The sequence below is a fragment of the Apodemus sylvaticus genome, chromosome 21 (genome assembly GCF_947179515.1).
Source record: "Apodemus sylvaticus chromosome 21, mApoSyl1.1, whole genome shotgun sequence".
NCBI lineage: Eukaryota > Metazoa > Chordata > Mammalia > Rodentia > Muridae > Apodemus > Apodemus sylvaticus.
In genome coordinates, this window is record NC_067492.1 from 53,268,340 (window position 1) to 53,295,544 (window position 27,205).

Genomic DNA, 27,205 nt, shown 5'->3' on the forward strand with positions numbered 1-27,205 from the left:
TTTTCTTTTTTGAGATTAGGTTTCTCTGTGTAGCCTTGGCTGTTTTGTAACTCACTCTGTAGACCAGGCTGGCCTAGAACTCAGAGATGTGCTTGATTCTGCCCTCTTAGTTCTGGGATTAAAGGTGTGGACTGCCATTGCTCGGCTGATATAAACCTTTAAAAGGGACACTTCATGACATCGCACCTCCAACCCTCAGTTTGTTAAGACTGAATCTCTTACAGAAACCTCAGGTTAGCTTTGAATTCATTATAATGAATTATAATCCCCTCATGCTCGGGTTGTAAGTATATCACTGTGCGCAGTAATAGTTCTTTTAAAGAATTTATTTTCCCATGTTTTCCTTGAAGTTCCATTTCTTGTGTAAGTAGTTTTGTAAAAGAAAAGTAAGGCTAGGTGGTGGTGGCAGATGACTTTGATCCTAGCCCTCAGGAGGCAGAGGCAGGTGGCCAGCCTGGTTGGTCTACAGATGGAGTTCCAGGACAGCCAGGGACTACACAGAGAAACCCTGTCTCAAAACCTTAAAAACAAACAAACAAACAAAAAAACCACACACACACAAAGGAGATCTTGACCTGCTCATCTGATTGTCCGAGGTACGGATAATCATTAGGAATTAGATGAGGGGAGCTGGTTTTTCTCCTTCATGGCTGATTTTCCATAACCTGATTGAAGGGCACCCCAGCCCAATAGGAAAACCCTACCTATGCGCTGTGCATAGTTGGTGGGCTTTCACAGGCTTGCAAAGCTTCTGCAGACTTACCACTGGGGCAGAAGGCTGCCTGTGAAGTCACTTCCCACTGGGACCTGGAGGAGGTGCTGGGGATAGCACTTAGCCAGAGGCAAGCTGCTTTCTAAGTCCCTGTCAATGTCCTTGTATCTCTGAGACAAGCCCGTTGAAAGGTACAAGCTCTTCTCTAGGGATCTCCACCTTTAACAGTGATCTCTTTTCTGCATGTGATTTCTTGGTGTGTTTGCATTTGCATTTCTGTGTGTCTTTGCTGGAACCTTCAGGGTGGGTGGGCAGCGATCAGTCCAAACCACAGGAGTATACAGGATTCTTTCTGTGGTCCTCTGTTCCACACTTGGTGTTGAGGTAGTCCTCCTGGGAGAAGAGAAGTAATGTTTTTGGGGAGTCAGCAGTGGGCCAGGCCTGCAGCTGTATCCTCATAAAGTGTTGTCAGGACCAAATACCCAGTAAGAGGTAAGAAGCAACTTTAGTGGTTATTTCTTATTTCTGCTCACAGTTTGAGAGAATACAGTGTATCAGAGTCGGGAGGCATACCTGAGGTTCAGCTCACAGTTTGAGGGGATACAGTGTATCAGAGTTGTGAGGCATGTCTGTGGTTTAGCTCACTGTTTGAGGGGAGACAGTGTATCAGAGTGGGGAGGCACGCCTGTGGTTCAGCTCACAGTTTGAGGGGATGCAGTGTATCAGAGTTGGGAGGCATGCCTGTGGTTCAGCTCACAGTTTGAGGGGATACAGTGTATCAGAGAGTGGGAAGGCATGCCTGTGGTTCAGCTCACCTTTTGAAAGGATACAGTTTCAGAGTGGGGAGGCATACCTGTGGTTCAGCTCACAGTTTGAGGGGAGACAGTGTATCAGAGTCGGGAGGCATACCTGAGGTTCAGCTCACAGTTTGAGGGGAGACAGTGTATCAGAGTGGGGAGGCATACCTGTGGCAGGAGTTGACTCTGCAGTCAAGAAGCAGAGAGTCCAGTACTGGTGTTCTCTGGCTTTCTCGGCTTTCTTCATTTTGGTTTCCCAGCCCGTGTAGTGGCACCACTCCTGTAGGGTGAATCTTCCCTCCTCAGGTAGGCCTCTCTGAATATACCCTCACGGTCTGGCCCAGAGGCTGTGTCTCCTAACTGATCTGAGTCCAGCCAAATTGATAATGGAAGATTAATCATCATAATGAGCAGGCCACATTTTAAACATGAACTTAAGTGTTTTGAACAAAATTTGCATAATCCAAATGAAGTGTTCCAAATTATAATCAGAGATTTGTGTGTGTGTGTGTGTGTGTGTGTATGTCGGTGTACCACAGTCATGTACCATACATCACAGAGTGCAGTGTGATGGATGTGTTGTACTGAGTCTTTTGAAGTAAGATTTATTAGATCATGCAGTGTAGCAGACCTCCATCTTTTAAGGGGAAGACTGGTGTTTGTTGAAAGGAGGAAGTTGCATGAAAATAATATTTGGAGTCAGGTATAATTCATGGTGTGTTTGTGCCATCTTGGATACATACCAAGTAATGATTATATTAAAACAAGCTCAGTGATAAATCTGTAGAGTTTTGTTTAAATCTACCTGTTTCTAAATTTATTTAACTAGGCTTCTCTCCTTAAAACATTCTTTTACTTTTCAAAAGACAAAGATGGGTGAATATTGGTATAAGTTCCGTCTGTATCTGTGGGTACTGGCTGCTCCAGCACAAGACCCATGTTTAGGTCCCAGCACCCATGTGACAGCCAACAATCACTTGTTAGCTGATTCCAGGGGATCTGGTTTCCTCTGCCTCCTCCTGGCCTCCAGAGACAGCAGGTACACACAGTGCTCATCCACACACTCCAGCCAAACACATGCATTAAAAACAAACGCACTCATGAAAAAACAGTCCTTCTGTCGCAGGACTTAGTGTAGCTGGATGTGGTGGCTCACACCTTCAGTCCCAGTGCTTATGAGGCAGAGCAAGCCTATCTCTAAGTTGGAGACCAGCTTGGTTTACAGAGTGCATTCTAAGACAGCCAGAGTTGTATAAAATATACAACTTGTTACAAACAAACAAATACTTTGTCCCCTTTTGAACTTAGTGTTATGGTTTGGAAAGTGTCATGGAAGGGCTGAGCTCTGCCTGCACATCCCTGTCTCTGTCAAAGATGCCTTGAGAGAGCAAAGTGGCCCCAGAAGCTTCATGGAGAGAGAACATAGATTAAAAAAAAAGACAACTTGTCTGTGGGTTTTGTTCAGCTGGCATCTTTTCCCCAGGAAGTAGGTACATTTGAGAAAAAAATGTGTGGTGGTGGAGGAGGAGGAGGAGGAGAAGGAGGAGGAGGAGGAGGGGAGAAAAGAAACGATGAAGGAAATGGGCCTTAAGCAAAGGACAGGTGAATAAGAGCCTCCTGCAGCCAGAGTGGGCTTGACACTTGGTCCTCATTGTGGTAGGGGATCTCTCAGAGATGGAACCTAGCAGGAGGGCTTTAGTCACTGGGGGGGGGGTGCGCCTTTGCAAGGGTGGGGTGACACCCGCAGCCATTGTGGCTTCTTTGCAGTCAGAGGTCTTTAGTTCTTTTTCCCTCTTGCACACACTTGCTGTGACGGGACTGCTGTCAAGCCTGCCTTTGACACTGAGGAGTGTGATCCAGGTAAACAGTTGTAAATAACATGCCATGGGCATTTCATTATTTCTGTGTGTACATAGAAAACTGGACAGTTGTAGCTGCACACCGTGGGAACGGTGCAGAGATAAAAGCTCACATGGTGGTAGAGTACATGAATATTAACTTCTTAAAACAGCTGGTGTAAGTCTAAAGGCCTGCACAACTCTCTGTTTCAGAATGACTTTTAGATATTTCATTGATTTCAGTCATACACCAAACACTGAATAAACTGTTGTGCTTTGCTGATGTGTGTCCTGCCTCTGGATATTCTGAAGGGGTAGTAAGGTCATTGAGAAACCACTGTGCTGGGGTGGGCTCTCCTGTAAACACCTCCTCTTCCCTACCTACTGTCTTTGCTTCTGTGTCCCATCCACGCCATAGGATCAGGAAGCTGAACATGGCCGACTGAACATGCTTTGTTACATGATCAAAGCTTTCCTAACGAGGCTGATTTGGGCAGAATCAAACCCATGTGCCCACTGTCCCCAAATCCTAAAGACTGTTGTCAGTGCCAGTGTGATTCACCATGCTGTACTGGGCAGATGTCTGCTCTGCCGGAGCAATTTTCCTAACAGCTGCATCCGATGAACCTCACTTGCTACATTTTCTTAGGATGAAGGCCTTGTGTACCCACCTTGCCTTCCAATCTCATCAGCCAAGGTTTTTATTTTACCAAAGAAAATTGTTAAGTTTGGGGATTTAGCTCAGTGGTAGAGAGCAAAAGTTCTTGGTTGGGTCCTCAGCTTCGGGTGGTGTGGAAGGTTAGGGATAGGTGCTGGACAAGACAAACTAACAAAAAGACAGACAGACAGACAGATGGAAAGCCCACCAACCTACTACCTAAGAGAATCACCTACAGGGCACCTAATTGTAGTGTTAAGTCCTTACGACTCCTACAATGGCATGACTCCTGAAGGATGCCCCATCTGTTCCTCTGGTGAGATAGCTTTTCAGCATATGTAGTTCTGATTTTTAGGGAAGTACTTAATGAATATTCTTGATAAAGAAAGGAACAGTGGAAATAGTTCGTAATTGAAACTTTATTTTTCTGTTCATGGTTTTAATGATACATTTAAAGATGACGGGCGCATCAGGGATTCCGTTTCCTTTGCTCGCTAACACCGTCGTCACCCGGTGAAGTTGGAGCTGCTGCCACGGTTTCCCTTTAATTTCTGTAGATTGACAGGTCCTTTCCACAGTGGTGAGTAATATTTATTGTGATGCCCCTGGGGATAGACAAAGTCCTGTGACTCATCAACAGTGATGGTTTACTCAGTCCAGCTCTCCAGACACATATTTAATACCTTTTAATTTTGGAATTGGGCATCAGTTTGTGGTCTTTTTTTTTTCCCCTTCTTTTTTCTTTCTTTTTGGTTCTGTTTGCTAAAATGCTTCCCATCCCCCCTATTTTAGTTAAGAAACTGTAGAAAGCTGCGAAGGGACGCGTTTGCCTCTGTTGGTAGGTTTATAGACCCATGCCTGGAACCAAGAGCATGTGGGAAACCCCTCGGGGGACGCCGGCTTTGTCCAACTGTGGAGGGAAACAGCACATTTTTGCGTGATGAATAATTAAAATGTGTACTGGGAAATACTTCTGTCACCCACATGTTGTGCATTGTGAACTAGGGCCTGAGCCTCCGCCTGATGTGTGGTCGGTGTGTACTTGCAGCAGGATCTTGCTGAGTTCCTCAGCTGTGTTGTTGGTTTCAAACTCTGGGGTTCCTGTGTTCCCCTTGTTCAGCACCGCTGACGGCTGGAAGCACAGCCTTACACCCAGCTTTAGACTCTCCTTCTCTAGTAATAGAAACAGGGCGTTCACACGAGCCGCCCCTCTGCATTCCTGCTGCCACAGTCTCAGGCCACGTGTCGCCTGGGTTCGCTGGGGACACCTCTCCGTTGCTTTGAGCCTACTTACAAGTTTTCAAGTTGCTAATATATAGTATTTGTTTATCATAGAATGGAGGCAGTTTAGCCCCGGTCACAGCGACTCTATAGCACTCTCTACATCTGTGCCTGCTTTTTAACTGTCACATGGTCTACCTAAACAGTGAGACCATTATTTATTGTATGCTTAATTTATGAGAAGTGAGGTGGATAGATAGGCACAGTCGTTTATATTTTGGTCTGGGTTCTACTTTGCTCAAATTACGAAACCTCTCTGAGCTGTGGCATGGAGGACCTGTCTCAGTCAAAGCAAAGTACCCTCAATAGAACTCTTCTACAGAATTCCACTGCCTCACCGTCTTAGCTACAGAAATCTGAAGGCAAGTGTTGGCAGCACAGGGTTCTTCCCAGCCCTTTCTGTTCTGCAGATGTAAATCTTCATTGTCTCCATTAGCTGTCTGCTGCTGTAACTGGTTTCTGCATGGCTGGGACGGCAGAGAAGGAGACCATACACCCCGTGGCCTAAACATTCCAATAGGCCTCACTGAAGAGTTACCATTTCCTGATGGCCTAGCTGGCTGGCCTCTTGTAACCACAAGGGCCTTTGGGTGATATTCTAGATGAAAATTGGGTGATATTCTAGATGAAAACTCAGTTTGTTGCGTCTTCAGTGTGTTCCCATAGCCAGTGAAGGAGGAAGGGGCTAGGAATTTAACGTGGGAATTTCCTTCCCTCCCCTCCCCTTCCTTTCTCTCCCCTCCCCTCCCCTTCCATTTCCTTCCCTCCCCTCCCCTCTCCTCCCCTTCTCCTTCTCTTCTTCTTCCCTCTTCTTCGTCCTTCTCCTCTTCAGTCTTCCTCCTTTTCCTCTTCTTTCTTGTTTCTCTTCCTTTTTATCTTCTTCTTCTTCCTCCTTCTTCTCTCCCTCCTTTTCTCAGCCCTCTACTAATTTCTTGTTTTTCAAGACAGGGTTTCTCTGGGCCGTCTTGGCAGAATCTACTGGCTCTGTAGACCAGACTGGCCTCAAACTCACAGAGATCCACTTGCCTCTGCCTCCCAAGTGCTGGGGTTAAAAATACTTTACCACCACTGCTCGACTATTACTACTATTGTTTAAACCCATAGTCGTCCACGTAGATCCGAAGTCGGGGCCGAAGGAGGGCAGGTGAGTGTGAAAAGCAGCCAGAAAGGGAGAGTGGGGACAGGCTTATGAACTTCCTGTCTGGGCGCAGATGTGTGGAGGGTTTCTCCTCCCAGAATGCTCCTCCCAGCTAGTGACAAGGCTTTGGTACTTTGTCAGTCTGAAAACTAAAAGCAATGTTAGCTCGAACTCCTGGGGTATAAATGGTCACACCACCCAGCGTGCCATACCCAAGTGGCACAGGGAGGCAGCTTAACCACCCAGGAGTGGGGCATGACTGGCCTGCACAGGTAGAGCCACCCCTGAACCCCCTGGAAGAAGCCCTCAGAGGTTTCAGTCTCTGGCTTGGGACCACCTTCTGCCACCGTGCACCATATCCAAGAGGAGGTAGCTAACCACTCAGGAGTGCAGAGAGGTCAGGCAGCACAGGTAGGACCACCCCTGCTGCTCAGAGGAAACTCTGGGGACACAAGAGCCGAGGAGCAGACTGGGACAGGAGTCTTCTGATTTCTGCCTGCACCCAGAGTTGATCAGGGCCACAGAGCTGCCTACCCAAATACAACCACAAGAGAGTGGGTCTCATAGGAGTACCTACAGACCTGTGTGCACAGAGAGAACGGGTCTCCCAGGAGCAGAGATGCAGAGGCTTGCATGACAGATAAGCCACGGTCAGAGACAGCAACACCAGCTAACACCAGAGATAACTAGATGGCAAAGACAAACGCAAGAACATTACCAACAGAAATCAAGGCAACATGGCACCATCTGAACCAAGTTCTCCACATAGCAAGTCCTGGATACCTCAACATACCAGAAAAGCAAGATCTGGATTTAAAATCACATCTGATGATGCTGATAGGGGATTTCAAGAAGGATATAAATAACTCCCTTAAAGAAGTACAGGAGAACATGAGTCAACAGGTAGAAGCGCATAAAGAGGAAAAACAAAAATCACTTAAAGAAATACAGGAGAACATGGGTCAACAGGTAGAAGCCCTTAAAGAGGAAACACAAAAATCCTGTAAAGAATTACAGGAAAACACAAACAAACAAGTGAAGAAACTGAACAAAACCATCCAGGATCTAAAAATGGAAGTAAAAACAACTAAGAAATCACAAAGGGAGACAACTCTGGAGATAGAAAACATTGGAAAGAAATCAGGAGTCATAGATGCAAACATCAACAACAGAATACAAGAGATAGAAGAAAGAATCTCAGGTGCTGAAGATACCATGGAAAGCATTGACTCAACAGTCAAAGAAAATGCAAAATGCAAAAAGCTTGTAACCCAAAACATCCAGGAAATCCAGGATACAATGAGAAGACCAAACCTAAGGATTATAGGCATAGAAGAGCATGAACAGTTACAACTTAAAGAGCCAGTAAATATGTTCAACAGAAGATGTACTCAGTGATAAGTGGGTATTAGCCCAGAAGCTTAGAATACCCAAGACACAATTCACATATCAAATGATGCTCAAGAAGAAGAAAGAACAAAGTATGGATACTCTGGTCCTTCTTAGAATGGGGAACAAAATACCCACAGAAGGAGATACAGAGACAAGGTGTGGAGCAGACTCTGAGGGAAAGACCATTCAGAGACTACCCCACCTAGGGATCCATGCCATATACAGTTACTAAACCCAGATACTATTGTGGATGCCCACAAGAGCTTGCTGACCAGATCCGGATATAGCTGTCACTTGGGAGCCTCTGCTAGTGTATGAGAAATACAGAGGGTGACACCCTCAGCCAGCCATTGAACTGAGCACAGGGTCCCCGATGGAGGAGCTAGAGAAAAAGGACCCAAGGAGCAGAAGGATTTTGCAGCGCCATAGGAGGAACAACAATATGAGTCACCCAGTACTCCCAGAGCTCCCAGGGACAAAACCATTAGCCAAAGAGTACACATGGCTCCAGACACATAGGCAGCAGAGGATGGCCCTGTTGGACACCAAAGGGAGGAGAGGCCCTTGGTCCTGGAAAGGCTTGATGCCGCAGTGTAGAGGAATACCAGGACAGGGAAGCAGGGGAGGGTTGATTGGGGAACAGGGGAGAGAAGATAGCTTATGGGACTTTTGGGGGTGGGGTGGGGACCAGGAAAGGGGACAACGTTTGAAATGTAAATAAAGAATATATCTAATAAAATAATAATAAAAAATAAATAATAATAAAAATAATTATATTTTTATTATTAAAAACAAATAATAATAAAAAATGGTCACACCATTATTTAATTTGTTGACTTCTAGGAGAAAATGTGTATTCTATAAGTATCTTAAAATGTATGCAGGTGCACTTGGGAGGCAGAAGCAGGCAGATTTCTGAGTTTGAGGCCTGCCTGGTCTACATAGTGAGTTCCAGGACAGCCAGGGCTACACAGAGAAACCCTGTCTCGAAAAAACCAAATCCAAAAAACCAAAAAAGAAAAAAAAAAAAAAAAGAAAAAAGAAAAAAGTGTATGCAGGCATTTTCTTCACTAATTAGGAGAACTTTCCCAGAGTGTTCTCTGCAGCTGATCGGGTCTGCTAAGTGCAGTTTTCCAAATGGAGCTTGGTTTCCTGAAAGCTATTCTTGGTGTGGTGGATAAGTGCAGCTGTTCATATCTCTTAATATTTTACTTTGAGTCACTGGGTGGGCGGAGCTGCCTAGTGCTCCAAAAGCAGCTCGGAGGGAGGCAGGTGGGGCTTGTGTGTAATGCCCGTGAGAGATTAGACAGACCCACATTGTGTAATCGAGTGGTTCAAAAAATAACCTATCGTGCGCAAGATCTGCGCAAATGTCTTTGTATTGGCTTTCCCTCTGTTTTGTTAGTGGAAGTGGTATGTTTTTAAGCATAAGACACGGTGTTTTGGGCTGGGCATGTGGCCTAGCACACAGGAAACACTCTGTTCAGTCTCCAGTACCACAGAGACCAGACACAGTGGCTCACGCCTGAAGTCCAGACACTCAGAAGGAAGAGGCAGGAGGATCAGGACATCCTCAACCTAGTTAATGAGACCAAGGTGGACACTCGGGACTTAGTCATTAAAAAATAGATAGCGTTTGTTGAAAAAATGTAAAGGAGTGAATCTGGGGGTTAATATCACAGAGGAGCCATACAACTGCAGACAGGCTAGGCCCACCCCAAGGCATGCCAGCCACCATGTGGCAGTGTGCCCGTGGGTGCCTCCGCGGTGAACAAGTGTGTGGCCAAGAGCTGGGGGAGAATGAGAGGCAGAACAGGGTGTGGGCTCTGAAGAGAGGAGGAGCTGGACACGCGGTGAAGAGCAGCCTGCAGCGCCACCTGAGGCTCATGCTGCTGCTGAGGGTCCTGTCTGCATCTTGACCCTGAGGGAGCAGGGCTGTGTGTCAGTGTACACAGCCCATTACCACCAAAGGCCGTGCAGACTCCCTGGTCCTGGTCTCCTGGGCTACGCCATTTTGTTGCTGCAGGGTGGGGCATAGCTGATCTTACTCCTGGACTGGGCAGTGTGGGAGAGCGGCTCTGGTGGTGCGGCACACACAAGGATAAAACTCAAGAATATCGTTGTGAACTGTTATGACCTTGTTTTCATGGGTGATTATAGATGTGGACAAAACCACCACTCCCAAATACTTAACAGAGTTTCATAATCATCTCGCCGCGTTCATTGCAAGGTTTAACTTTGCTCTGTCCTGTGTGTTCGTCACTTGGGGAGAGGAGTAGTTCTTTATGCTAACAGCTTTTGGCTAGTGTTGACCTGTTCTAGGAAGCAAGGAGCCATTGGAAGACTTCCTGTTGGAAGATTCCAGCTGCTAAGTCTCTTCTAGGAAACAGCTCAGATCCCTGTGTGGGCTTCAGTGCGTTTTTTTCTGAGTTACGATGATGCACACTGTCAGAGCCGTGGTTTCCAGGGTTACTGGGTGATCTTCCCAGTAAGGGTTTAAAAACCATCATCTGGGTTTCCTGGGAGAAGCTTCAAACAGTCTGTTAAAAATCATGTGATCTGCGTCATAAAAGCCGTAAATCAAAGCAGGATGCTACGGGATCCCTGCAGGGTGAAGGGGAAAGAGGCTTGGGTCTCATTTCTCTACCAGGGGCCTCAAGATGGGTGCCAGCGCCTGGTAGGCTGTGGGACATAGGCAAAGGGTGGGGCTGGCGAACCCCCAAGGTTGAGCGGCTTTCTTCGTGCATTGGGTGGTCCTGGGTCTGCTCTAGAACACAGCCTGGAATGTGAGTCACCTGGGAGTGTGGGCCTGAGAGCCCCACTGTCTGGTGACTCCCAACTCAGTATGTTTGCTATGCGAGCTTGGGCAAGATCCTGGCCTCTCTGTGGCCCAGTTTCCCTGAGCTGTCAGACGAGGGGAGTTTTCAAAGGTGGCTTAGGACAGAACCTGACAGGAAACTTAGTCCTGTATTGGCATGGATGTTCTTACAACCTTGATATACATTCTTTGGTCAGACCAATTTGATAGCCCATTCCTGTTCTCCATTCCTGACCTAATCTGTCCTGGGCTCTCTAGCTGCTATCTTAAGTTCATCAGCTGGGTAAGCAAGGACTCTTGGTGGACTCTGTATGACAGGGTTCTGTGCTTTAGAGCCAGTGTCATTTGGCGGCTCTGCCTTGCTGTAAGAAGGTATGTGAGGAGGCCTTGGCCTGGGTCTGTGTCTGCTTTCGTGTGAGGGTTCTAATCAAGCGCTTTGGAGACCACACAGCCGTTCTTGTCTCTCCGTTACCTCCATTCTGTTGCGTACAGACTTAGTTACTTTTACCCTTCATGGTCTCAGAGTTTGTTTGTGTTGTGGCACGAGGCCACCTAGAAGTTACAGAGCTTGTTCGGGTGGGTAAACTTGCATAACGCCTTTTTAGCCTTTTTAGCAACCACTTTGTGTGCGTGTGTGCGTGCGCATTTTCCTTAGGGTTGCACAAAGAGGCAGAGATAAGCATTTGTCATTTACAAAGTTCCTCAACGGCACTTACTTGGTGGTTTTTATGCCCCGTAATAGGTTGCCACAGTCCTTCTTTCCTCCTTGATGAGGGGGGTGTGTGCCTCAAGCACACGCATGCGCGCTCACACACACACACACACACACACACACACACACACACACACACCAGAGAGAGAAGGAGAAAGTGAGAATGATGTGAATGTGTGTGTATATGTATAGAGGTAGAGGTTGATGCTTTTTTCAGTAGCTCTACATTTTATTCATTGATTGGGTGATTGATCGGTCGATTGATTGAGACAGGTTCTTTCACTGAAACTGTAGCTCACTAATTGGCCTAGATTGGTTGGCCAGGTAGCTCCAGGTATCTGCCTGGGCTGAACTCTTGGCTTTGTGGCTCACTGTGGCTACAAATAAGCTAAGCAGTGAGCCTTAGTCTTCTGTGGAATATGAGCTCTCTGCTTCTTCTTTTGTCTAGGACACGGATGTAACTCAGCTTGTGAGATGCAGTACACCTCAGTGGCATTGCTGACCCTTATAGAATGCTTACTGTATTGTCTTGAGTGTAGTGCGTTTGTTTGGTCCATACTGCTGCTATGGTATTCAACATACTTATTAGGGAACCAATGCACAGAAAAGTTAAATTGAACAGGTGACATTAGATATAAAACTCGGACATGAATCTAGGACCTGAATGTCAGCTTCCAGTTTCTCCAATGCAGAAGTTTTTGACAATGTCTTACCCTTCTGACCATATTGAAACCACCTCTTCTTTTTTAAGGTCTCTGTAGCACTTGGCATGTGTCGGGTGCACTGTCCTCTGTAGCCCTGGCCCCCCCCCCCCGGCCCCAGACACAGACTGCACGGAGAAAGTTGACTTCTGCAGATGTAACTGGTGGAATGTTTATAGATGTTCTGTTCCAACAAGCGGCCTTGTGGTGTTCCCACAGCCAGCCAGCAGCCGAGGAATCCTTGTCGTAGAATCCACGATAAATGGTGAAAGGGAGGCTTCCCAGACCCTTTGCTTCTTTGCTTATGTTTGTTTAAGCCAAACTTCCTTGGAGCTGCACTGTTGCTGCTGGGTTTGATAGGAAGCAGCCGCCTGGAGTGGGGTGGTGATGGTGGAGGGAGCTCGGGGACAGAGAGTCCTACCAACACAGGCCCCCTGCTGGGAGGCAGAAAGCATCCTGTGGAGTCCTTCTGATCCCTAAGGGCAGTGATACTAGAGTAGAAGTGGGGTGTGTCCTTTCCGGTCCGATCCGGAGCTTGTCTTCCCAGCTTGTTGGCTAGGTGACATTGCAATCCTGGGTCTATGTGTTTGTATTGATCCCTGACCAGTTTGACTTGGCAGTGCTAATGCACTTCTGATTGTCACTGTCACACCTGAGTGTAGTACACAGCGCTGATGTCAAACTGCTGGTCCTGGATGTGCCAGAGTTGTTTTCGTTGTGTGCGTCCATGTCTCCCTCGCTTTAGGAAATTGGCTTTTCTTGCTTTGCCAGTTGACTTAATAGCTGTGTGGCTGGATGAGATGTTTTTCAAACTTGTCCTCATGTTGACCCAAATGCTTGGAGATGGAGCCTTCTGTCAGGCAGGCCAATGCCTAATTATGAGTCACACTGACAGGGCTGAACCAGTGACTTTCTTCACACACTGACAGCCTGTTTCCTCTCTCTAGCAGGACAGATAGTGAGGTCGTTAGGGGGGTGTCCTCTGCTTTGAATTTCCTTCAGGCGTGTATGGGCTTATTTGCCTTGTCTCTTGTGGTCGGTTTTGTGTATTTTTAGAAAACTCAATTTCTGAAAACAAGATCGTTTTCCGTAGGTAAGAAGGGGTCTTGAAGAGTTGAAGTCTTGAAACTAGAAAAGGCTTTTTTGGGGCTGGTGAGACTGTCAGCTGTGAAGCATGCCTGCTGCTGGTGAGACTGTCAGCTGTGAAGCATGCCTGCTGCTGGTGAGACTGTCAGCTGTGAAGCATGCCTGCTGTTCTTCTGTTTGGTTCTTTAGGCATGTCAGGTGGCTCTTAAACCCTGTAACTCCAGCTCCTGGGGATCTGACACGTTTCTCCTGGGCATATGCACATGTGTGCACACACATGCACACACAAAAAATTTTTAAAAAAGGACTTTGTTGGTCCAGCTAGTATGCATCTGTGTGTGTGTGTGTGTGTATTTCTATGTGTATGTGTTCTTAACTTGTCATGGTGTGTGTGTGTGTGTCATGGTATGTGTGTGTGCACACGTGCGCGTGCGTATGTGTATATACACTAAATAAAAGTAAGTACCTTTGCGCTAGGTCCCACCCCACCTTGTACCGTGCTTGTGGCTTAGATGGATGGGGTCATTCATGTGCTGAAACGGGGAGACTTCCATTGGGAAGCTTTGTTGCTGTTTTTACCAAGAGGAACAAAATGATTCGAAACATGTGGATTTTTATCTTTTGGGCCTGGTTTCGGCATTTCAAAACTTGGAAGTTTTCTGGGGGTGTTGCGAGTGCCAGTGTGACTCCAGAGGCCAGCCTTGAGAGTTTGCTTCCGGGCAGCAGTGTTGAAAGGTGTTGGTTCACTCTGACCTCATCCGTGGGCTAAGCATTGATGGACTCACTGCACACAGAAGGTGGGGAGATGGTGGACATGTGTTGCCCGGCTTCAGGCTGCCTCCATCGAGGTCAGCAACTCTGTACTATGCTGTGACCCTCCCCAGGACCAAGAACAACGGAGCAGGCCAACCTTGGCCTGAAACAGCCAAAATAAATCATCTTCTACATTTTTTTCTGTTATTTTGTGATAGTGTGGAAAGTCAGCTAAGAGGGAGGAAGGGAGGGGAAAGAGGGGGGAGGGAGGGAGGGAGAAGGGGAGGGCTTTTGTCTGTCATACGGTAGATATCACCAGTTTTGATTGGCAGCACCTTCTCCTGTCCTCTCTTATCTAGCTCAGAGTGGCCGGGATTCTGGAAGAATGGTTGCCGTTTCCAGTGCACTGCCACCTTGACCTAGTAAATGAGATGTGTTGTGACTCGGGCTGCTCTCCCACAGCCTGCCAAGCAGCTGCCATGAAAACGTTGCTCAGAAGTTTCTGTCTCTGTCTAGGTCTAGTGGCCCAGCACTCAGGATACAGATGCAAGCAGATGTCTGTGAGTTGGAGGCCAGTCTGGACTACAGAGTGAATTCCAGGCCAGCCAGGGTTAACATGGTGAGACCCTGTCTCAAAACGAAAAAAAGAGTTGGCAGGGCAGCTCACACTGTAGCGCTAGCTCCCTGAGGCTGAAGCAGGACTGAAGAAATGAGGTGAGTTCGAGCACAGCCTGATGCACCCAATGTAAGTGACGGTGTAAAGCTTCCTTGACGAAGGACGGGTGGACAGACAGACAGACAGACAGACCAAAGTGCCATCAATACGGCGAGCTGTTATGCAGGCTGTGGTCTGTCCAGTTTGCAGCAGTCCCTTTTCTGTATGTCAGGTTGCAAATCCTAGAGCAGTGATTCCCAGCCTTCCTAACGCTGCTACCCCTTAATATAGTTCCTCATGCTCTGGTGACCCCTAAAGCATACAGTTATTTTTGTTACTACTTCATAACTGTAATTTTGCTACTGTTACGAATCCCACTGAAAATGTCTATGTTTTCTGGTGACCCCTGTGAGAGGGTTGTTCACTCCCCAGAGGGGTCATGAACTGCTGGGTCAGTTGAGGGGTTCAGAACTGCCACTCTATAGAGGACTGGGGAGTTCACAGTACTTAGCGCTTGCTTTCCTCCAAAATATTCACAGGCTACTCACTGCTAGTTGAAAAATTTCATGGGTATATAGCCCCAGACTCAATAACACACGGCTCATGGCTGCCTTTTTTTTTTTTTTTTTTTTTTTTTTTTGGAGACAGGGTTTCTCTGTGTAGCTCTGGCTATCCTGGAACTCACTCTGTAGACCAGGCTGGCCTCGAACTCAGAAATCCGCCTGCCTCTGCCTCCCAGAGTACTGGGATTACAGGCGTGCGCCACCACCGCCTGGCTTACCTCTTTTTTTCTAAAACTTTCTGCTGCCACTTGTAATCCCTGCCCTGAGGGTGCTTAAAGCTGCCATCTCCATCCATTGCCATTTTAACTGGTGTTGACTGAGTGGAACTGGAGATTAGTTCTGGTGAGTTCAAAAGACGGTGGGGACATTCAGAGGGATTTGGAAAGGTTTTCTGGGTGAAGAAAGACTGATCTGGCTTTGAAGGGCTGGAGGTGGGAGGGGTACGCTGAATGCAGAGGTGGAAGAGGAAGTGCGTGTTCTGTGCTGGGGACCGCAGGTCAGCCCTGGAGCACATCCATAGGACAGGCATCCCTGCCTTCCTCACTCAGAGCCTCTGCCAGCCCAGCCTGTTTCTCCTGGTCTGTGGAGTAACTGTTTCTAGCAAGTTCCCTGGTGATGTGGTTGCTGCAGGTCTGGGGGCCTCTCTTAGGAAAGCTGAGACTAAAAGACTCCTGTCTGCTGGAGCAGAGCCAGTGCGTCTGGTGGACAGCCTCGCTGCCCACATCCAGGGTCACCACACACATGCGCACTGTGTTCCCTTGTTGTGCAAGCACTGACTGTCAGGATGTCTTACTAGCCTCAGGAGCGGACGCTTCTGCATGGGTACCAGAAGCCAGAGGTGACTTTTGATCAGGAGCGATGGTTGTTAGTTCCTTACAGAAGTAAGTGACCAGGAATGGTAAGAACTGAGGGGAAAGGGCCGCGGCTGTAACCAAGGTAGCTCATCTCCCGAGTGCATGCTGGTGGGAGCTGGTGGGAGCTGGTGGGAGCTGGTGGGAGCTGGTGGAGCTGGGTGCCAGCAGGAAGGCGGGAAGAGGAGGCCTGTCCAGGTGGCCTGGTATTTCCTTGAGCTTGGCGCCTGGAGCAGGTGATTGGTGGAGCGGCAGCTGCTCTCCGGGAACTGTCAGTTTTTAAACTGAATTCAAGTCGTTTTCTTCTGAAGAAGTTATTGTCTGCCCTGTGTTGTAGACAGAGCTTCCTGTAATTTTCTCTGCCTTTACATTGCCCTCCTTTCCCCCTTTTTTGAGACAGTCTCATTGTCTAGTTCTATATTGGCCTGGAACTCACTATGTAGACCAGGCTGGCCCTGCCTCTCCGCCTCTTAAGTGCTGGTATTAAAGGCGTGTGCCACCATGCTCAGCCTTTGAATTGTTTTGAATGTGTAAGCTTTACTTGAGTCTCAATAGCGTAATCTTGTGTTTCCAACTTAATCTCCTGTTATCCTGAAGTTTAAATGGAAGGATATACCAATACTTATCTAAACCCATCAGTCATTTCATGGTAGTTCTCTAGGTTCTTCCTCCTGAGGAGTCTCACCTAAGTCAAAATGAGGTCATCTTTTTATAATTCACTCAGAATTTAGCGCCGTGCCTGGCTGTGGTGAGGTTGTAGTCATCACAACCTCATCCTGGTTGTGATGTGTTGCAGTGTCCTGCCCCGTTACCAGTTAGTAATCATTTTGTAATGCATCATCAGTCATAGATGATACTACTTAGTTTCTTCCCTGTTAACCAGAGTAACACATAATTATTTAGAAAAATTGGAGCATAACTATGAGATTGAGAAGTCACACTTGGTGATAAAGTGCGTATTTAGCACATGTGAGGCCCTGCGTTCAGGCCCTGACACAGCTCATGCGAACTGACTGTAAGTTACGGTTAGAGCGCTGGCTTTTCCTTGTGGCTCCAAGTCCCTGGGGAGCGCAGTGGAGCCCATCTAGGGTTTTTCAGTAAGCCCGTAGGAGGACTTAGGTGGCAGCCGAGCTGCTAACCAGGTATCTGACTGCATGGCCTTCCTAGGAGGGAAGCCTGTCAGACAGAAGCAGGTGGAAGGAAGGGAGGGGCATGGTTAGATCCGACGGAGTGCAGTGCTCATCACAAACGTCACTTGGGTCAGACTTCTGCAAGGAAAAGCATAGCCATGTTCAGAACTGCTCATCTCACCCCGGGGGGAGGGGAAGTCGCTCGCCTGCCCTCTGGAGAGAAGGAAGTACTTGAAGTTGTCCCAGGTCAGCCCCTTGTGGTTGGCAGCAGCCAAGAAGCGGAAACATCACAGACCACAGAAGAGGCGGGCAGCGAGAGGCTTGAGGCACAGCAGATGCCCCAGAGGGTGTGTCAGAGGCTTCCTCTGTGAGTGGGTCCAACGGTGGCATGCTGTCCTGTGGAAGAAGTCACAGCTGGAGCCTCTGGGACAGGACACAGAGGGGGCACAGGGGGCACGGGGGATAGAGGGGCACAGAGGGCATGGAGGGCATGGAGGGCGCAGAGAGGTGCAGAGGGGCTCAGAGGGGGGCACAGAGGGCACAGAGGGCACAGGGGGGCACGAGAGGTGCAGAGGGGACTCAGAGGGGGCACAGAGGGGGCACAGAGGTCCGGATGAGAGCCCCACCGCCCCCCGCCACCTTTGAGGAGCAAAGGAAGGGTTTCTGTCTTAGGTCTGACACTGATCCCCACAGGCCTTAGGGAACACTTGTCGCTGAGCCTGGACCCTCTGCTGCTCACCACAGCCGCAGCTTCTTAGTCTGTTAAATGTTTTGTTACTAGGGAGGGCCCATACAGACTTTACAAGTTTGTTCTCTCTCTCTCTCTCTCTCTCTCTCTCTCTCTCTCTCTCTCTCTCTCTGTGTGTGTGTGTGTGTAGCATGCACACACCTAGGGCACATGTGAAAATCTTTGTGGAGTCCTGCTCCCTTTTCCAGGGTCAAGTTCAGGTTGTAACAGTCACTTTTACCTGCTAAACCATCTTGACAGCCCAGGCTGTGGACTCCTGAGTCTGCTGACTTGCTGAGCGCAGAGGACTCCCTACCGTTTGTCTACACTGGGCTGCTACTCATAGTGGGCATGCTGTGGGGTCCCCCTTCACGGCTGGGTACCCCCTGTGTGCGGAGGACTGGGAATTGCTTTGTGACGGAGCTTCTCGCCTGGATCTCATCCGTGCTTCGACTGTGACCTGTTTGTTCTGCTCTCTTTTTAAACAAGACAACAGTAGGCCTTGCTGTATTCAGGATGATTTTGGCATGGTAAATATTTTACTAAAATATTATTTAATGGCTTGTGTTTCATCTTGTAGTAGTACCAGAGTTTTCTTAACCAATTGGCATGAAGTGGCTACTCTAGATTTCCTTTGGGCCATCTGCTATTGTAATTAGGAGCAAAATAAATAAGAATCGGGTTATTTCCAGTCGTTGAAGCCAAACTCTGAGAAACAGAACACTAGGTCACATTTGTGAACTTTCTCATGTGTGTCTCCAAATTCTAGGTACCTGTTTTAAGTGTGACTTCTGAGGTACAAATCTGGCTGCCCGGCAACAGTTTTCATGTTCTGTGAAATAGTTTTGAAAAGTTAGTGGGTGGTTTTCTCACTTACTTTTTCTGGGTGATGTGAAGCAAAGCTCAGAGGGGTAAGATGCTGAAGCCATGGCTTCCAGTTGTGTGCTGTCTCTGTCTCCTTCCTGCCCTCTCCCTTTCCCTCCCTCTCCATCTCTCCTCTCTCTTCCCCCCCCTCTTCCCCTTTTCTTTCTTTTCCCTGTCCCCTCCCTTTCCCCTCCTCTCCCCTCCCCTCCCCCTCCACCCCTCCCCCCTCCCCTTCCCCTCCCCCCTCCCCCCTCTCCTCCCCTTCCCGTCTTCTCCCCTCCCCTCTTCTCCCCTCCCCTCCTCTTCCCCTCCCTCTCCCCTCCCTTCCCCTCCCTCTCCCCTCCCTTGCCCTCCCCTCTTCTCCCCTCCCCTCCTCTTCCCCTCCCTCCCCCCTCCTCTTCCCCTCCCCTCTCCCCTCCCTTCCCCTCCCCTCCCCCTCTCCTCCTCTCCCCCTCCCCCTCCCTTTCCCTCCCCTTCCCTCCTCTCTTCCTCCCCTCCCCCCTCCTCTCCCCCTCCCCTCCCTTTCCCTCCCCTTCCCTCCTCTCTTCCTCCCCTCCCCCTCCTTTCCCCTCTCCTCCCCCTCCCCTCCCCTCTTCTCCCCCTCCCCTCCCCCTCCCCCTCCCCCTCTCCTCCCCCTCTCCTCCCCTCCCCTCTTCTCCCCCTCCCCTCCCCTCCCCTCTCTCCCCCTTCCCCTCCCCCTCCCCCTCCCTTTTCCTCTCCCCTCCCCTCCCCTTCCCCTTTTGCAGTATCCCTAAGTCCTGTGGTGACTGGATTAGGAACTTTGTTTTGCAGTGTGCCAGGTGTGGGCACAGATAGATTTGAGTCTGAAATTATTGTTCTTTGTGCCGCCTGTATAGTATGGTTAAAGGATCAAGTTTTGGGTGTGTTAATCCTGATCATGAGGAGTGTGATTTGTCATGACTTCATTGAGGTATGACATCATCTGAGAAGCTTTGGTGGCATTTCTGATGTGGCTCATAGATTGTATCATGTGCTAGAACAAGCGCATTTCCAGAAGTGTGTTCTTTCTTTGTGGCTGGCCAGTCTGCTCCTACTGAGAGAGAATTGTGGCAATGACTGTCAGCAAAAAGAGCTCTCCTTACCTCACGGAGAACTGAGGCTGCAGAATCTGTTTTGGGAGAGCTGTGTGTAGTAGGTCTTGGGGTCAGATGTCTGGACTGGGCTTGTAAAACTCTGTGTGCTCATCCCTACTGATATCTAATTGCAGCATGCCTGCTCTGTCAGAGATGCCCAATATAGAACTAGTTAGGACTTGCTCAGAGCATCCAGCTAGTTGGCAAGCAGGAAAGAAGAAATTCTGGGAAACTCACATAGAAACTTCCTGGTGGATTGAGTGCATTCTTGAGTTATTTGAAGACACGGAAGGCCAAGGGAAGGTTTTGCTATGCATGACAGACACACTGTAGTCGATCCCCAGATAGTAAAATATGTTGGTAGTCTTCTCCTGAGAGTTGAAAGCTAAAGAGAAAGAGCAGGTCTTGAACCCAAGGCCTCCGTCAGCTGAGATGTGCTCTGTTGCGGAGCTACATCTGATTCCCCGCTGCTTTTCAGAGGCTGGGGTCAGTAGTGTAAGTTTTTAGGATGGCAATATTGTAAACAGAGTGTTGATGGGTCACGTGCTCCTTGGACACTCCTGAAACGGATGCATGCATATGACATCCATGAGGCAAAGCCATCTAAATAGAGTTTCTTCCCCACAAACATTGAGTTGTAGGAGGTGTTTTTCTCTTTAATCCTAAGAAAACACTCACCCCTTGGAGGACAGGGCTTTGGTTTTCCTTCTGTCCCCCTTTGCTGATATTGGTCAGTGCGGACAGTGGGCCGTCATTTCATGTGTGCCCAGTGAAACACTCAGTTTCGAAATCCTGCCGGGTTTGGCTCACAGGTGACTATTAAATGCTGCTTATTTCCTTAACCTCTAGGTATGCAAACCACTTCCTCTTTTCACAATTTATCAATGAATACAATTAAGTCCAGCTACTAGGAAGAGCTATACAAACTCCTTTGACAGGACAAACTTGTTTTCTGATGTTTTGAAAATTGAAGTTTGGGTTGGAGAGACAGCTCAGTAGTTAAGAAGCTTTGTTCCTACAGGAGACGCAGGTTCAGTCCCAGCTGTCACTTGGAGGTTCACAACTGTGTCATTCCAGTTCCGAGGTGTGTGTGTGTGTGTGTGTGTGTAATTCCCTCTTCTGACCTTTGTCAGTCCTGGGCACATAGCTGGTTCACAGACATACACATGAGTAAAACACTATACATAAGATAATCTCAAAAGAAAGAAAGAAAATTAAGGTTAATTTGTTCATGTTTATTGACAAGACTTTTTCTGGGGTGGATCCTATTTTTCCCTGTTCAAAGTAGGGCAGGGGTGGGGAGGGAGGGAGAGAGAGAGGAGAGGTAGGGAGAGAGAGACAGAGACACAGAGACAGAGAGAGACATAGAGAGACAGAGAGACAGAGAGACAGTCCCTGCAGTCAGAAGTTTTTAAGTTTGAAGGGATCAGAAGTAGGCTGTGAAACAGACAAGCTGTGGGGCCTGCAGGCAGCCGCATCCTGTCAGATAACTGCCTAGTGCTTTAGTGTCAGTAGGACACACCTGGCAGTGTCACTGAGTCTGTAACATTAGCATCAGGCTGCGTCCCGGGGGGGGGGGCCTGGCCCTAAGAACTGAGGCCCCGGGGACTTAGGAAGGATCTGGGTGTGGCAGTGGCCTGTAGGGCGGGAGAGCTGCTTCTCTCCCCAGTTACCTTTCTTCTCTGGACAAGGGTACTTTCCCTTGACTAGGACCAGAGGGGTCGGGCGGAGGAGTCCAGGAGAAAAAGTTGTAATATTTGAAGCCAGATTTCATGGCGTCCTCCTGAGTCCTCGCTCCACTCCTGGTATTTTAGTGGTCGGTGTCAGTTTCAGCCATATTCGGGAGGGCTACCTTTTACAACCAAAATACAGGGCTGAGCCTGGCAGCGCACACTTGTCCCGTGACTTGAAAGGCCAAGGTTGTGTGGTCACCGGTTCCACGTCAGACCAGCAGACACAATTTACATCTGACTGTCTCTCTGTGTAGCCCTGGCCATCTTGGAACTTTGTAGCCCAGGCTGGTCTCGAACTCACTGAGGTCTGCCTGCTTCTGCCACCCAAGTGCTGGAATTAAAGGTATTCACCACCACAGTCCACATCTTACTTGTCTCCCACTGTTGTCCTCTGTCATCTGCCTTCTGCTCTGATGCTGTCCCCACTAAGGTCACACTGCTGACCTCCTTCTGCTCAGTGCTGGGCACACCTGCCGCTTGGCCTCAGTCCTCAGCTGCTGTCGGCCATGGCGTACGCTGCTCACTTGTTCCGGGGCATGCTCTTCTCTGCCCGGAAGTGCCTGCGGTGCTGATCCTGGAGCCCCGGTTCTTTAACCTTTGGCTCACTAGTCTCACTCCTCAAGCACTAGCAAGATGGAAGACGGTTAGGATGTAATCGTCTCCTGGAGTTGAGTTATGTGAGGCTTCAGGGTCAGGTGTGGTGTCTTTCAGGGGAAATACTATTGAAGGTTTCTCTCGTGCAGTAGTACTTGAGAGACACTTGGCACAGAAGATTTCAGTGAGTAAAGATAGGTGTCAACAGGATTAAGAAGGACTTTCAGCCCTGGAAACCTCCAGAGTAAAACAGCAGCAGAGGGAGGAGCCAGAGCTTGGGGAGGTAAACAGGGACCAGGCAGTGGGCGGGGCCGGGGCAGAGCCACTTGTGCAGCAGGCAGTGGGTGGACAGGACTCTGCTGGGGCCGGAAGCCACTCTGGTAGTAGTTGGGTAGCTGGGGAGAGAACGAGATAACTCCCATTTTGGTCTCACATCTATGGCGTTTTGTCTGAAGGGCCTTAGTGTCCCAAGTTCAGTGGGACCACCTCTTAGGACCATTTCCCTCTTATGCCACCAGGTCCTCTTGGCCTCACGACCAGTGACCATTGTGTGCTTGGCCTAGAGTGCCAGTCATCAACAGCTTTGACTCTGTTCTGATAGCAGGCACATAGAATGACCACATTCCTTCCCGGCCACACAGCCCCGACCTTGGCCAACATGGTGGGAAGCTCCGGTCTCTGGGGAACTGTGAGTGCTGTGCTTTAGGAAGTGCTTGGAGAACAGATCTTTGGTAGGATTTGAAATAAAGGATAAGGCCAATTGAGAGATTAAAATTTAAACCTAGCAGTTCCCTTCCATAACTTGATAATTTACTTTAGACTTCACTGGCTGTTTAACACGATTCTTCTCTTGTCTCCACGAAGGTGCATACCTCTCTGATCTCAAACCAGTGCCACGTTTCTTTGGTTTTTAAAGCAGGCACCTGGCAGGTGTAGTATCCAAGCTCGAGAACACTGAAGGTGCTCCTGGCTCTGCAGGCCATGTGGAGCCACAGAGGGCAGCCGTTGTCATCTTTGCCCCTCTGTGTACTTACATACTTTGTGTATAATTTGAGCAGTGGCTAATAATGCCCTGCATTATCTTAGCAGATGTTTTGGTAATAATGGGAAAATGAGTCCCGAGGTACTCACTGTGAGTTGTAATTACCAGTAGTCTGGTCAGTTCTTAGGACGTCAGGAAACCCAAGGAGATTGTGCATGCTTGTTTGCTATGGATATCACTAAAACATCTGGACAGCCCCTCGAATGGGACGATCCTAGGCCAGGGTTGGTGTCAGTGAATGCAGGCCTCCAGCTTCTGCAACAGTGGGGCTCCTGCTCTCTCACTGACGGCCTTCCCGCTGAACTGAGGACGCAGATGACTGAGGCTGATGACTGCCTTTTGGAGGGTGCCTCCTCCTCTTAGAAGCTCTACTTATTTGGGAGAAAGCCCTGAGAAAAGCTACGTTTCCAAGAATTGTTTATCTTTTAGTTTTGTGGAAACTGATAGAACTGCCACCCTAAATTTAGCATGGTGTAATTTTCCAAGCAATATTTTGTGAATGTGTTTTTATACAATCGAGTGCCGTGTACTTGAAGCGAGAGGTTTAGACATGCCTGATGAATACAGTATTCTTATTCTGAAATAGAAGATCTTGATTACCTGGGCCAGGCTCTCATTTCCTCACAGTTTTAGGCAGATGAACTAACTGGTCTACACAGGGCCACATAGTTAGATAACAGAACTCGGCCCTTTTAGATTGCCTTTTCCTAAACACATTATAGGTTTAATATCTAAAACACTGACAAGTTCTTGAGAACAGAGTTTTTTACTGGCCCAGGAGACAGAATTCAAATGCTGTGGGGAAGTCTTCCATCTTGTTGACCAGGAAGGGTTCCTTCCCTGTTCTTTGATTTTACTGTGTAGCTCAGGCTGGTTCCTTCTGAGTCTCTGCCTTGCTGATGTTATAGGCATGCACTCTTCTTCAAGTCAAGAGTTTTCCTCAGCACTTTAGAAAGGTGTGCTGTTTATGAATGGAGAGGCCTTTAAAAAAAAAATCCTATTGTCTTAGGTCAGGGCTGTAACAAAATACCACAGACTTGGTGGGGTGTGGCTTAAAAACAACAGTTTCAGGAGGGTGGTAAGGTCGAGATACATACTCAACTTCATGTACTTGGTTTAGGAGGGGGTCCCTTATATATACACGGACACTAATTCCATCATGGAGTCCCTGCTTGCAGAGTCATTAACTCTGTCCATTTCCCACAGGCTCCAACCCCAAATACCACCCCGCTGGGGAGAAGTGGAAAGAGCCTCAACATAGGAATTTTGTCGAACGTAGATATTTGGTTCATAATCCCTAGTGAAGCTGTGTTTGGTTTGGTATGGTTTGGCTTGGTTTGGTTTGGTTTGGTTTGGTTTGGTTTGGTTTGGTTTGGTTTAGCTTGATGAGCTGTCAGGTCCCATGTGGTCTGATAGGCTTGTACCCACAACACTTAGCAGGCTGAGGCAGTGGGCTCTGGAGACCGAGGCCAGCATGGACCGCAAGCCAGGGAGTCTGTCTCAACAATATCAGCGAAAAGGGGGGCGATCTGAGGGAAAGGTTGAGAGTCAGTGTGGTGTGTTATGGATAAATACCGCATATTTAGACCTGCTTGGAGGTGAGTGGATGAGTGAATCTTTCCCTCATTGCTGGTCCGGTTCTTTAAGCAGACACTGCAGCCTGCGCTGACAGTGCGCTGTGGCGCCCGCACTTGCTGGCTCATACAGAAGCCACGCACCAACGGTTTTCTTCTCATCTGCTTTCCAAGATGTTTTTTATCAAGTTGCATGAATTCTTTCATTTTCTTTTTGACAGACCCTTTTAGCAACTTATAATGAATTTCTAAGTTCTCATAGATCTAAACATTTAAAGGACATATGTCCAGAGATCTTCTTAATGCATGAGTGAACGTGCCCCAAGACACCTCTAACTTCACTTCTTTCTCTTTCTAGAAGAATCTGTTATCCTATATTTGGAATGTAGCATTGCCATGCATATTTTATACTTTTATCACATATATTTGTAAGAAATAACTATTTTAAAGCTTTATGCAAGTGATAGCACACTCTATTTAAGAGAAAAAGCCGTGTTTTAAAAATTGTCTCATTTTGATTTATTTCTGTGGCATTTTAAAACCTGTTCCATTCCATGATTAGTCTATAGTGTGTGTTTACCTGTGAGGTTTTTTTAGATGGTTTCGAATTTTCACGAGGGTTCACAGAAGTTCCATGGGTGTGTGAACTCGCAGAGAGCTGCTGATAGGCGCGCCTGGGGGGTCTCTGGAGACGCCACCCACAGAACAGCTGGGAGGGAGGACTGTTGTTACCTCGTCTTCCTCAGGTTTACTCCATTCATTTACATAGCCAGCCTGTAACCCCTTCAATATGTGATGTCACTGACCCGTGTCTTCTCTCATACTGAAGATTTTTCAACAAATGTTACGTATGTCTGAATTTTTTCAACAAATGTTACATATCAGGTAATAGTTTATTGTTCTAACTTAAATATAGAATTTGACTGAGAGCACCAATAATTATCTTTTCAAACACATATTGACCTTTCAGTTGTGCATGTGTATACATGTGTGTGTTGTGTTGTACTGTATGTGTATGTTTGTATGTGTAGGTATTGTGCACGTGTGTATGCAGAGGCAGGCGAGGTCAAAGGGCAACAGCTGGTGTTTTTCTCAGTGATGTCTCACTGTGTGTGTGTGTGTTTAGTTATTTTTTTTGCCTGTGCATGTTTGGCTTGCATGTGTGTGTGAACCACATGTGTACTTGGTGTCCGTGGAGTTCAGAAGAAGTACCAGGTCCTCTGGAACTGGAATTGTGAGTCATGTGAGTGCTAGGAACAGAGACTGGGTCTCCACAGCAAGTGTGTTGTGGTAAATATTAGCTGCAGGCTTCTCCCCACCTTTGATCATTTAGTTCTCAGATAAAGGACAGAACCTTTAGAGTTACAGTAAGCCTTAATAGCACTCAGTCTGGGCAGATATCAATAACTTCCTCCAGCTGGCCAGGCCAGCCCTCATGACCGTGTCCTCACGACTCACCCACCCCATGGTGTCTTTCCCTCTCTTCTCTTTCCTCGGGGTCTCTGCCTCAGATCCCAAGCTGGGCTATTGAAGCCCCCGCTACCTCTCTTCTGCCCGGGCATTGGCCGTTGGTGTCTTTATTCAACCAATAGTTTAAATTAAGGAGCAAGTTTACGTAGCATCACTTAGAGATGACCTCCATCCCTGAGGCAACCAGCCAGGCCTTGGGGTCCAGGATTCACTCTGCATACCTAGCAACAGAGCAGACCTCAGCCCCTGGCTGTTCACTGCTGGACGCTCTCTTCATCCTCTCACTGGTGTTTGCCTTTTGTTTTTGTTTTCTTGTTTTGTTTTGTTTTGTTTTGTTTTGTTTTCCCTAACTGTGCTGGGATTGCGATGTGTGTGTGGGCTACAGCCACCCTCTTACTATATATTACAGAGCTCAGAGCTCAGGCCCTTAGGCGTTTGTTGGGGTATCTCCAGCCTCTGACTCCTTTTTGGTTTGCCTGATTATAATGTCTGTAATGGAGCCTTCAGGTACGGAGAGTGGACTTGTCAGTGACCTTTGACCTATGACTCATGATCTCGGTCCTTGCTCATTTTTTATTCACATCCGCAATGGAACTCCACTGCAAAACCGTGACTGTTCCCAGCAGCGTTACCTGCTTCTGTTTCTTCCGATTCAGTTTCATGGTCTCCATGCCCGCGTGTACTGTCTTGGGTTTTATTATTCCTTGACTAGTTTTCTGTGGTTTTTAAATCTTGCTTCAAAAATAATTTTTTAAGTATCTTAGTTGTAGTTTTATGACCCCCCAGTTCATTTATAAAATTGTATTTTGTGACATAATGTGTGTATGTATAACACAGAAATGACCTACAGTTGTTAACTAATTATTAAAGAAAAGAGCATATCAACACGACTAAGTGTTCTATCATAATAGATACTGTTCCAACTTAAAAATTCCCCCTACATGAGCTGATTTATATTTGGCATTTGTGTGTGTGTGTGTGTGTGTGTGTGTGTGAGTGTATCCCCTCAGCTGAGCCATGCC

At 47.8% G+C, this 27,205-nt stretch overlaps 1 protein-coding gene across 5 annotated transcripts in view; it reads left to right on the forward strand.

The window, feature by feature from the left end:
- Positions 1-27,205, forward strand: part of Arhgap10 (Rho GTPase activating protein 10) — a 284,292-nt gene that overhangs the window by 19,193 nt on the left and 237,894 nt on the right. Inside the window, exon 1 of one of the 5 annotated variants that reach the window (XM_052166591.1) lies at positions 15,910-15,985. The exons of 3 other annotated variants lie outside the window; for them this stretch is intronic. The gene's annotated coding sequence lies outside the window, so the exon portion shown is untranslated. Of the gene's footprint in view, positions 1-15,909; positions 15,986-17,313; positions 17,453-27,205 lie in introns of those variants that run through there. One more of the 5 variants, XM_052166590.1, reaches the window with a different exon arrangement.